This window comes from Phocoena sinus, chromosome 10 (assembly GCF_008692025.1).
Source record: "Phocoena sinus isolate mPhoSin1 chromosome 10, mPhoSin1.pri, whole genome shotgun sequence".
In the NCBI taxonomy this organism is placed as follows: Eukaryota; Metazoa; Chordata; class Mammalia; order Artiodactyla; family Phocoenidae; genus Phocoena; species Phocoena sinus.
Genome location: NC_045772.1, coordinates 21,599,029 through 21,612,146, shown reverse-complemented (window position 1 = coordinate 21,612,146; position 13,118 = coordinate 21,599,029). Strand labels below are relative to the sequence as shown.

Below are 13,118 nucleotides of genomic sequence, written 5' to 3'. Positions count from 1 at the left end.
TACAAAAACCAGACAAAGATACCACAAAAAAAAAAGAAAAAAGAAAATTCCAGGCCAATATCACTGATGAACATAGATGCAAAAATCCTCAAGAAAATATTAGCAAACCAAGTTCAACAATACATTAAATGTATCACACATCGTGACTGAGTGGGACCTGTCCCAGGGATGCAAGAACGGCTCAAAAATCCACAAATCAAGCAATGTGATAAACCATATTAACAAACCAAAGAATAAAATCATAAGATCATCTCAACAGATAAAGGAAAAGCTTTTGATAAAATTCAACATGTGTTTATGATAAAAACTCTCAACGAAGTGGGTATAGATGGAACAGACCTCAACATAATAAAGGCCAAATATGACGAACCCACAGCTAACATCATACTCAATGGTGAAAAGCTGAAAGTATTTCCTCTAAGATCAGGAACAACACAAGGATGCCCACTCTCCCCACTTTTATTCAACACAGTATTGGAAGTCCTAGCCACAGCAATCAGACAAGAGAAAAAAAATAAAAGGAATAAAATTGGAGAGGAAGAAGTAAAACTGTCAGTTTGCAAATGACATGATACTATACATAAAAAAATCCTAAAGACACCAAGAAAAAAATACTAGAACTCATTGACGGATTCAGTAAAGTTGCAGGATACAAAATAATATACAGAAATTTACTGCATTTCTATACACATATATCAGAAAGAGAAATTAAGGAAACAATCCCATTTACCATCACATAAAAAAGAATAAAATACTTAGAAATAAACCTACCTAAGAAGGCAAAAGATTTGTCCTCCAAAAACTAAAAGACAATGCTGAAAGAAACTGAAGACAACACAAACAGATGGAAAGATATACTGTGTTCTTGGATTGGAAGAATCAATATTGTTGAAATGACCATACTACCTAAGGTAACCTACAGATTCAATGCAATCCCTATCAAATTACCAATGGCATTTTTCACAGAACTAGAACAAATAATTTTAAAATCTGTAAGAAAACACAAAAGGCTCCGAAGAGCCAAAACAAACTTAAGAAAGAAGAACGAAGTTGGAGGTATCACACTCCCTGATTTCAAACTATGCTACAGTAATCAAAACAGTACAGTATTGGCACAAACACAGACACATAGATCAATGGAACAGAGCAGAGTCCAGGAATGAACCCACACTTACATGGGCAATTCATCTACAACAAAGGAGACAAGAATATACAATGGAGAAAAGACAACCTCTTCAATAAATGATGTTGGTAAAACTCGACAGCTGCATGCAAAAGAATCAAACTGTACTAATTTCTCACACCATGCACAAAAATAAATTTAAAATGGATTAATAAAGACTTAAATGTAAGAACGGAAACCATAAATAAAACTTCTATAAGAAAACATAGGCAGTATGCTCTTTGACATTGGTCTTAGTAATATTTTTTGGATATGTCTCCTCAGGCAAGGGAAACTAAAGCAAAAATAAACAATGAGACTACATCAAACTAAAAAGCTTTTACAAAGTGAAGGGAACTATCAACAAAATGAAAAGGCCACCTACTGAACAAGAGAAGATACCTGTAAATGCTATATCCAACAAAGGGTTAAAACAGAAAACAAAGAACTCATACAACTCAACATCAAAAAATAAAAACAAAAACCAATTAAAAACCGGTCAGAAGAGCTGAATAGATATTCTCCCAAAGAAGGCAGACAGATGGCCAGAAGGCACCTGAAAAGATGCTCAGCATCACTAATTATGAGGGAAGTGCAAATCAAAACCACAATGAGATATCACCTAATACCTGTAAGAATGGCTATTATCAGAAAGACCACAAATAACAAGTATTAGAAAGGACGTGTAGAAAAGGGAACCCCCATGCACTGCTGGTGGGACTGTAAATGGGTGCAGCCGCAATGGAAAACAGTACGGAGGCTCCTCAAAAAAATTAAAAACAGAACTACCATACAATCCAGCAATTCCACTCCTGGGTATTTACCCAAAGAAAACTGAAACACTAATTATAAAAGATACATGCACCCCTATGCTCATTGCGGCGTTATTTACAATAGTCAAGATATGGAAGCAACCTACCTGCTCATCAATGGAAAATTACTCAGCCGTAAGACAGATACTGAGAATAAACAGGTGGTTGCCAGAGGGGAGAGTGGTAAGGAAGAAGAAAAATAGGTGAGGGAGATTAAGCGGTACAAACTTTCATTTGCAAAATAAATGAGTCATGGGTATGAAATATACAGTGTGGGGAATATAGTCAATAATTATGTAATATTGCATGGAGACAGATGGTTAACTAGACTTATTGTGGTGATCATTTTGAAATATATAAAAATATTGAAACATTATGCTGTGTAACAGGAACTAACATAGTGCTGTAGGTCAATTATACTTCAAAAACAAACAAACTCACAGAAAAGAGACCAGATTTGTGGTTACCAGAGGGTGGAGGGAGGGGGAATTGGATGAACGCAGTCAAAAGGTACAAACCTCCATTTATAAGATAAATAACACTATGAATGCAATTTACAACATGATAAATATAATTAACACTGTTTTATGTTATATATGAAAGGTGATAAGAGAGTAAATCCTGAGTTCTCATCACAAAGAAAAAATATATTTTTCATTTCTTTCATTTTATATTCATGTAATATAATGGATGTCCACTATTACCACTATTGTGGTAACCATTTCATGATGTATGTAAGTCAAATTATTATTCTATACACCTTAAACTAATACAGTGCTTATACACAATTATATCTATATATAATATCTATATATATGTATACAGTGCTTATACATATAATTGTGCTTATACACAATTATATCTCAATAAAACTGGAATAAAAATAATAATGATAAAATATGCTGATAATATGTACCCTTGATATGACAATAAAAATGCCACTTTACTTTTGTGGTCTTCTTGCCAAAAACCCATAACCTATTCAAATTAAGAGAAAAAGATTATACAAATCCTGTTTGAGAGACACTGAACAAAATATCTGACCAATACTACTCAAAACTCTCAAGGTCATCAAACACAAGGAAAGTCTGAGAAACTGTCACAGCCAGGAGGAGCCTAAAAAGAAATGATGACTATATATAATGTGGTATTCACAATGGGTTCCTGGAACAGAAAAAGGACATTAGGTAAAAAGCTAAGGAAATTTGAATAAAATATGTGCTACAGTAAATAATAACTTATAAATATTGATTCATTAATTGCAATAAATGTACCATACTAATGTAAGACGTTAATAATACAGGAGATGGAATATGGGATGTATGAAAACTCTCTGTACTATCTTTACAACTTTTCTACAAATCTAAATGTATTCTAAAATAAAAATCTTATTTAAAAATCATTGAGCTGCATATGGAAGGTTTACCTCAATAAAAAGTTACTGCAATAAAAGTGTTGATTGTATTTCTATATACTAGCAACAAACAATCGGAAATTGAAAATTTTCAAGTACTGTTTACATTAGTATAACAAGTTTGAAATTTTTAGGGATAAATCTGACAAAGGGTGTATAAGACATACTGAAAACTACAAAATATTGCTGAGAGAAATTAAACAAGACGAAATAAAATGGAGAAATAAAACATGTAATATAAGACAGTATTGTTAAGATGTCAATTCTCCCCAAACAGATTTATAGTTCCCAAGCAAATATCTAGCAGGCTTTTTGGTAGGAACGACAGGCTGATTCTAAAATTTATATGAAAATGTAAAAGACCTGGAATGTCAAAATAACTCTGACAAAGATTAATCGAGTTGGAGGCCTGTACCACCAATTTCAAGACTTACTTAAAAGCTACAGTAATCAACAGTCTGATATTGGTGTAAAGATAGGCAAATAATCAATGGAACAAAAGAGAGTCCTGAAATAGACCCAAGTTTATAGTTAGCTGATTTTCAACAAAGGTGCAAAATCAATTCAATGAGAAAAAGATGATATTTTCAATAAATTGTGTTACAGCAATTGTATAGCCATATGCAAAGGGAAAAAAAAAAAGAACATTGACATTTACCTCAAATAACAAATTAACTCTAAATGGATCACAGACTAAAACCTAAGAACAGAAACTACAAAACTTCAGTAAGAAAATACAGGAGAAAATCTTAGTGACTTTGAGCTTGGCAAAGATTTCTATAACACAACAAAAAATTCACAAATCAAAACAGAAAAAAATCAATAAGTAATACTTTATCAAAATTAAAAACTCTGTGCATCAAAAGACACTGTTTCTGGGACTTCCCTGGTGGTCCAGTGGTTAACAATCTGCCTTCCAGTGCAGGGGACACAGATTCAATTCCTGGTAGGGGAAGTAATATCCCACATGCCATGGGGCAACTAAGCCTGCGCGCCACAACTACAGAGCCTGCACACCATGACTACTGAGCCCATGAACCACAACTAGAGAGAGGCCCGTGTGCTGCAATGAAGAGCCCACATGCCACAACAAATCTCCTGCATGCTTCAACTAAGACCTGTCGCAGACATAAATAAATAAATAAATAAATAAATATTTTTAAAAATTCAAAAAGACACTTTCTAAAGAACAAGCCACAGACTGGCAGAAAATATTTACAAAACATATGTCTGGAAAAGGACTTGTATCTACAATATATAAAGAACTCTTAAAACTCAAAAATAAGACATCCCATTAATAAAATACGCAAAAAATTTAAACAGACCCTCAAACCAAAGAGGGCACACGGGTGGTGGATAAGCACACTGAAAGATGCACAACATCACCAGTCAATAGGAAACTGCAAATTAAAAACCACAGTCAGGGGCTTTCCTGGTGGCGCAGTGGTTGGGGGTCCGCCTGCCGATGCAGGGGGCACGGGTTCGTGCCCCGGTCTGGGAGGGTCCCTTGTGCCATGGAGGAGGTGGGCCCATGAGCCATGGCCGCTGAGCCTGTGCGTCCAGAGCCTGTGCATCCGGAGCCTGTGCTCTACAATGGGAGAGGCCGCAGCAGCGGGAGGCCCGCATACCGCAAAAAGAAAAATAAAAAAACACAGTCAGATACCACTACTTACCCACTAAAACAGGTAAAATTTAAAAGACTGACTATACTGAGCATTGGTGAAGATACGGACTAAGTGGAACTCTCATATACTTGCTGGTGAGAATATGAAACATACACCCTGGAACCACTTTGGAAAGCTGTAAAGCAGCTTCTTTAAAAAGTTATATATGTTGCAGATAATTCCCTGGCAGTCCAGTGGTTAGGACTCCATGCTCTCACTGCTGAGGGCTGGGTTTCAATCCCTGGTCTGGGAACTAAGATCCCACAAGCCACGAGGTGTGGCCAAAAAAAATTTTTTAATTTATACATGTCAGGAATTCTCTGGCAGTCCAGTGGACTTGGCACTTTCACTGCCAGGGCACGGGTTCAATCCTGGGTCAGGGAACCAAGATCCTGCAAGCTGAGTGGTGCAGCCAAAAAAAAAAAAAAAATAGAAAAAAAGTTATATATGCACCCACATATAACTCAACCATTCTACTCCTACATATTTATTGAAGAGAAATGAAAAGCATATGTCCTCACAAAGACTTATACATGAATGTTCATACCAGCTTTATTTGTAACAGCCCCAAACTAGAAACAACCCAAATGACCATCAACAATTAAATGGATAAAGAAGTTGTGGACCATACACAATGGAATATACTCAGCAATAAGAGAGAATGCATAGCACTCCCTCGTGCGAAAGCACTGGAATCATAACTGACTGCTGAACAATCATCAACAGGAAGACACTGGAACTCACCAAAAAAGATACCCCACATTCAAAAACAAAGGAGAAGCCGCAATGACAAGGTAGGAGGGGCACAATCACAATAAAATCAAATCCCATAACTGCTGGGTGGGTGACTCACAAACTGGAGAACACTTATGCCACAGAAGTCCACCCACTGGACTGAAGGTTCTGAGCGCCACGTCAGACTTCCCAACCTGGGGGTCCAGCAACAGGGGGAGGAATACCTAGAGATCAGACTTTGAAGGCTAGCAGGATTTGATTGCAGGACTTCGACAGGACTGGGGGAAACAGAGACTCCAAAGAGCCAGGAAGGCTCCAGTGCTGGGTCACCTCACGCCAACCAACCAACAGGGAGGGAACCAACCCCACCCATCAGCAGACAACCGAATTAAAGTTTTACTGAGCTCTGCCCACCAGAGCAACACCCAGCTCTGCCCACCACCGGTCCCTCCCATCAGGAAGCTTGCACAAGTCACTTAGGTAGCCTCATCCACCAGAGGGCAGACAGCAGAAGCAAGAACTACAATTCTGCAGCCTGTGGAAGTAAAACCACATGCACAGAAAGATAGACAAAATGAAAAGGGAGAGAACTTGGTACCAGATGAAGGAACAAGATAAAACCCCAGAAAAACAACTAAATGAAGTGGAGATAGGCAACCTTGCAGAAAAACATTTCAGAATAACGAGAGTGAACATGATCCAGGACCTCGGAAAAAGAATGGAGGCAAAGATCGAGAAAATGCAAGAAATGTTTAACAAACACCTAGGAGAATTAAAGAACAGAGATGAACAATACAATAACTGAAATGAAAACTACACTAGAAGGAATCAATAGCAGAATAACTGAGGCAGAAGAATGGATAAGTGACCTGGAAGACAGAATGGTGGAATTCACTGCTGCAGAACAGAATAAAGAAAAAAGAATGAAAAGAAATGAAGACAGCCTAAGAGACCTCTGGGACAGCACTAAACGCAACAACATTCGCATTAAAGAGGTCCCAGAAGGAGAAGAAAGAGAGAAAGGACCGAGAAAATATCTGAAGAGATTATAGTCAAAAACTTCCCTAACATGGGAAAGGAAATAGCCACCCAAGTCCAGGAAGTGCAGAGTCCCAGGCAGGATAAACCCAGGGAGAAACATGCCGAGACACATAGTAATCAAATTGACAAAAATTGAAGACAAAGAAAAATTACTGAAAGCAACAAGGGAAAAACGAAAAATAACATACAAAGGAACTCCCATAAGGTTAACAGCTGATTTCTCAGCAGAAACTCTACAAGCCAGAAAGGAGTGGCACAATATATTTAAAGTGATGAAAGGGAAGAATCTAAAATCAAGGTTACTCTACCCAGCAAGGATCTCATTCAGATTCGATGGAGAAATCAAAAGCCTTACAGACAAGCAAAAACTAAGAGAATTCAGCACCACCAAACCAGCTCTACAACAAATGCTAAAGGAACTTCTCTAAGTGGGAAACATAAGAGAAGAAAAGGACCTAGAAAAACAAACCCATAACAATTAAGAAGATGGTAATAGGAACATACATATTGATAATTACCTTAAACGTGAATGGATTAAATGCTCCAACCAAAAGACACAGGCTCGCTGAATGGATACAAAAACAAGACCCATGTATATGCTGTCTACAAGAGGCCCACTTCAGACCTAGGGACACATACAGACTGAAAGTGAGGGAATGGAAAAAGATATTCCATGCAATTGGAAATCAAAAGAAAGCTGGAGTAGCAATACTCATATTAGATAAAATAGACTTTAAAATAAAGAGTGTTACAAGAGACAAGGAAGGACACTACATAATGATCAAGGGATCAATCCAAGAAGAAGATATAACAATTATAAATATATATGCACCCAACATACGAACACCTCAACACATAAGGCAACTGCTAATAATTATAAAAGAGGGAATCGACAGTAACACAATAATATGGGGGACTTTAACACCTCACTTATACCAATGGACAGATCATCCAAAATGAAAATTAATAAGGAAACACAAGCTTTCAATGACACAATAGACCAGATAGATTTAATTGATTGATATTTATAAGACATTCCATCCCAAAACAGATTACACATTCTTCTCAAGTGCACACAGAACATGCCCCAGGATAGATCACATCTTGGGTCACATATCAAGCCTTGGTAAATTTAAGAAAATTGAAATCATATCAAGCATCTTTACCATCACAATGCTATGAGATTAGAAATGAATTACAGGAAATAAACCGTAAAAAACACAAACACATGGAGGCTAAACAATACGTTACTAAAAAACCAAGAGATCACTGAAAAAATCAAAGAAGAAATCAAAAAATACCTAGAGACAAATTACAGTGAAAACACGACAATCCAAAACCTATGTGATGCAGTGAAAGCAGTTCTAAGAGGGAAGTTTATAGCTATACAAGCCTACCTCAAGAAACAAGAAAAATCTCAAATAAACAATCTAACCGTATCCCTACAGGAACTAGAGAAACAAGAACAAAAACCCAAAGTTAGTAAAAGGAAAGAAATCATAAAGATCAGAGCAGAAATAAATGAAATAGAAACAAAGAGAACAGTAGCAAAGATCAATAAAACTAAAACCTGGTTCTTTGAGAAGATAAACAAAATTGATTAGCCAGACTCATCAAGAAAAAGAGGGAGGGGCTTCCCTGGTGGCGCAGTGGTTGAGAGTCCGCCTGCCGATGCAGGGGACACGGGTTCGTGCCCCGGTCCGGGAAAATCCCACGTGCCGCGGAGCGGCTGGGCCCGTGAGCCATGGCCGCTGAGCCTGCGCGTCCGGAGCCTGTGCTCCACAGCGGGAGAGGCCACAGCAGTGAGAGGCCCGCGTACCGCAAAAAAGAAAAAAAAAAAAAAAGAAAAAGAGGGAGAGGACTCAAATCAATAAAATTAGAAATGAAAAAGGAGAAGTTACAACAGACACCACAGAAATACAAAGCATCCTAAGAGACTACTACAAGCAACTCTATGCCAATAAAATGGACAACCTGGAAGAAATGGACAAATTCTTAGAAAAGTATAACCTTCCAAGACTGAACCAGGAAGAAATAGAAAATATGAATAGACCAATCACAAGTAATGAATTTGGAACTGTGATTAAAAATCTTCCAACAAACAAACGTCCAAGATCAGATGGCTTCATAGGTGAATTCTAACAAACATTTAGAGAAGAGTTAACACCCATCCCTCTCAAACTCTTCCAAAAAAATTGCAGAGTAAGGAACACTCCGAAACTCATTCTAGGAGGCCACCATCACCCTGAAACCAAAACCAGACAAAGATACTACCAAAAAAGAAAATTACAGACCAATATCACTGATGAATATAGATGTAAAAATCATAAACAAAATACTAGCAAACAGAATCCAACAACACATTAAAAGGAACATACACCGAGCTTCCCTGGTGGCGCAAGGGTTGAAAGTTCGCCTGCCGATGCAGGGGACGCGGGCTCGTGCCCCGGTCCAGGAAGATCCCACATGCCACAGAGCGGCTGGGCCCGTGAGCCATGGCCGCTGAACCTGCGCATCTGGAGCCTGTGCTCCACAACGGGAGAGGCCACAACAGTGAGAGGCCCGCGTACCACAAAAAAAAAAAAAAAAAAAAAGGAACATACACCATGATCAAGTGGGATTTATCCCAGCGATGCAAGGATTCTTCAATACACGCAAATCAATCAATGTGATACACCACATTAACAAATTGAAGAAGAAAAACCATATGATCATCTCAATAGACGCTGAAAAAGCTTTTGACAAAATTCAACACCCATTTATGATAAAAACTCTCCAGAAAGTGGGCATAGAGGGAAACTACCTCAACGTAATAAAGGCCGTATACAGTAAACCCACAGTCAACATCATTCTCAATGGTGAAAACTGAAAACATTTCCTCTAAGATCAGGAACAAGACAAGGATGTCTACTCTCACCGCTATTATTCAACGTAGTTTTGGAAGTCCTAGCCACAGCAATCAGAGAAGAAAAAGAAACAAAAGGAATACAAATTGGAAAAGAAGTAGTAAAACTGTCACTGTTTGCAGATGACATAATACTATACATAGAGAATCCTAAAGATGCCACCAGAAAACTACTAGAGCTAATCAATGAATTTGGTAAAGTAGCAGGATACAAAATTAATGCACAGAAATCTCTTGCATTCCTATACACTAATGATGAAAAATCTGAAAGAGAAATTAAGGAAACACTCCCATTTACCATTACAACAAAAAGAATAAAATACCTAGGAATAAACCTTCCTAGGGAGACAAAAGACCTGTATGCAGAAAATTATAAGACACTGATGAAAGAAATTAAAGATGATACCAACAGATGGAGAGATATACCATGTTCTTGGATTGGAAGAATCAATATTGTGAAAATGACTATACTACCCAAAGCAATGTATAGATTCAATGCAAGCGCTAAATAACTACCAATGACATTTTTCACAGAACTAGAACAAAAAAGTCACAATTTGTATGGAAACAGAAAAGACCCTGAATAGCCAAAGCAATCTTGAGAAAGTAAAACGGAGCTCGAGGAATCAGGCTCCTGGACTTCAGACTATACTACAAGCTACAGTAATCAAGACAGTATGGTACTGGCACAAAAACAGAAATATAGAACAATGGAACAGGACAGAAAGAGATAAACCCACGCACCTATGGTCAACTAATCTATGACAAAGGAGGCAAGGGTATACAATGGAGAAAAGACAGTTTCTTCAATAAGTGGTGCTGGGAAAACTGGACAGCTACATGTAAAAGAATGAAATTAGAACACTCCCTAACACCATACTCAAAAATAAACTCAAAATGGATTAGAGACCTAAATGTAAGACCGGACACTATAAAACTCTTAGAGGAAAACATAGGAACAACACTCTCTGACATAAAACACAGCAAGATTTATTTTTATACACCTCCTAGAGTAATGGAAATAAAAACAAAAATAAACAAATGGGTCCTAATGAAACTTAAAATGTTTTGCAAAGCAAAGGAAACTATAAACAAGACAAAAAGACAACCCTCAGAATGGGAGAAAATATTTGCCAACGAGGCAACTGACAAAGGATTAATCTCCAAAATATATAAAGAGCTCATGCAACTCAATATTAAAACAACAAACAACCCAATCCAAAAATGGGCAGAAGACCTAAACAGACATTTCTCCAAAGAAGATATACAGATTGCCAACAAACACATGAAAGGATGCTCAACATCACTAATCATTAGAGAAATGCAAATCAAAACTACAATGAAGTATTACCTTACACCAGTTAGAATGGTCATCATCAAAAATCTACAAACAATAAATGCTGGAGATGGTGTGGAGAAAAGGGAACCCTCTTGCACTGTTGGTGGGAATGGAAATTGATATAGCCACTATGGAGAACAGTATGGAGGTTCCTTAGAAAACTAAAAATAGAACTACCATACCACCCAGCAATCCCACTACTGGGTATATACCCTGAGAAAACCATAATTTAAAAGAGTCATGTACCACAATGTTCATTGCAGCTCTATTTACAATAGCCAGGTCATAGAAGCAACCTAAATGCCCACTGACAGGCAAATGGATAAAGAAGATATGATACATATATACAATGGAATATTACTCAGCCATAAAAAGGAATGAAATTGGGTCATTTGTAGAGAAGTGGATGGGTTCAGAGACTGTCATACAATGTGAAGTAAGTCAGAAAGGGGAAAACAAATATCGTATATTAACGCATATATGTGGAATCTAGAAAAATGGTACAGATGAACCGGTTTGCAGGGCAGAAATTGAGACACAGATGTAGAGAACAAAAGTATGGACACCAAGGGGGGAAAGTGGTGGGGTGGGGGGTGGGGGGGTGAGATGAATTGGGAGATTGGGATTGACATGTATACACTGATGTGTGTAAAATAGATAACTAGTAAGAACCTGATGTACAAAAAATAAATGAAATTAAATTTAAAAATTAAAAAAAAAGAATGTCTATATGTGTAAAACAGTCATTCTGCTGTACAGCAGAGATTGGAACAACACTGTAAATCAACTACACTTCAATAAATAAAGGTAATAATAAAATATGGAAAGAGAATGCAGTGCCAAAACTGGCCTGAACGCTTACAAAAAGTAATCAGACAGAAAGTCTGAGTGTGGGGCAGAGAATACTCCTCTATATTAAAAGAGACTAAAAAGACCTAACCACCAAACATGTGAACCTTGCCTCCTGAACTGAAATAAAAATGCTGTAAAGACATTCTTGAGACCAGTAGGGATGACACGACTGACTGGCTGTTTATTTCCTTGGATTTGATGTGGTGCTCTAATGGTGTAGAGTGGGGTCTCTCAGCCTCAACACTTAGGAGACAGAAAATTAATTCTCTCTTCTGGGACTTTAGCAGCATTTCTGGCCCCTGCCCACTAGGTGTCAGGAGCACCACACCCGTTCAGGAGCAATAACCTGAAAAGTCAGTGCTGGTTTAGAATTAGGAATGAAGGTTGCATCACATCATGAATTTACTAAAGAAACACCTTAAAATGGTTAAATGGTGAATTTTATGTTACGTGAATTTTTTTCAATAAAAAATGTAATTAAAAAAAAAAAAAAAGAGAACGCATAGGGCTTCCCTGGTGGCGAAGTGGTTAAGAATCCGTCTGCCAATGCAGGGGAAATGGGTTCGAGCCCTGGTCCGGGAAGATCCCACATGCCAGGGAGCAACTAAGCCCGTGCGCCACAACTACTGAGCCTGCCCTCTAGAGCCCCCGAGCCACAACTACTGAGCCCGTGTGCCACAACTACTGAAGCCTGCGCACCTAGAGCTGTGCTTGACAACAAGAGAAGCCACCACAAAGAGAAGCCAGAGCACCGCAATGAAGAGTAGCCCCCACTCGCCGCAACTAGAGAAAGCCCGTGTGCAGCAATGAAGACCCAACACAGCCAAAAATTAATTAATTAATTTAAAAAATATTATACTTAACATTAAGTACACAAAATAAACTCTTTAAGTCCTTCAGTGAATTGATCAAAACATCCTCATTATCAAAAGAGCCTTCATACTTCATTAATTAAATTAGACTATGACGCCTAACCCATTAAAGAGTAGATAAAGCTAATTACTATTTTCAAATAGCTGACTATAAGTTTTAAAACTCACTCATGCAACATCAGAAAGAACTGGTTATAGCTTTATTTCATTGCCAAACCTTATATACTAGAAGACATTCTAAGAGCATTGCATGAGCCTGTAGCTACATGGTAAAAAAAAACAAACAAAAAAAAACCAAACAAACATGAAGTCGGTGCCTGAC

At 37.7% G+C, this 13,118-nt stretch overlaps 1 protein-coding gene across 9 annotated transcripts in view; it reads right to left on the bottom strand.

The window, feature by feature from the left end:
- UHRF1BP1L (UHRF1 binding protein 1 like) overlaps window positions 1–13,118 on the bottom strand; it is a 101,594-nt gene that overhangs the window by 78,751 nt on the left and 9,725 nt on the right. The window lies entirely within an intron of this gene.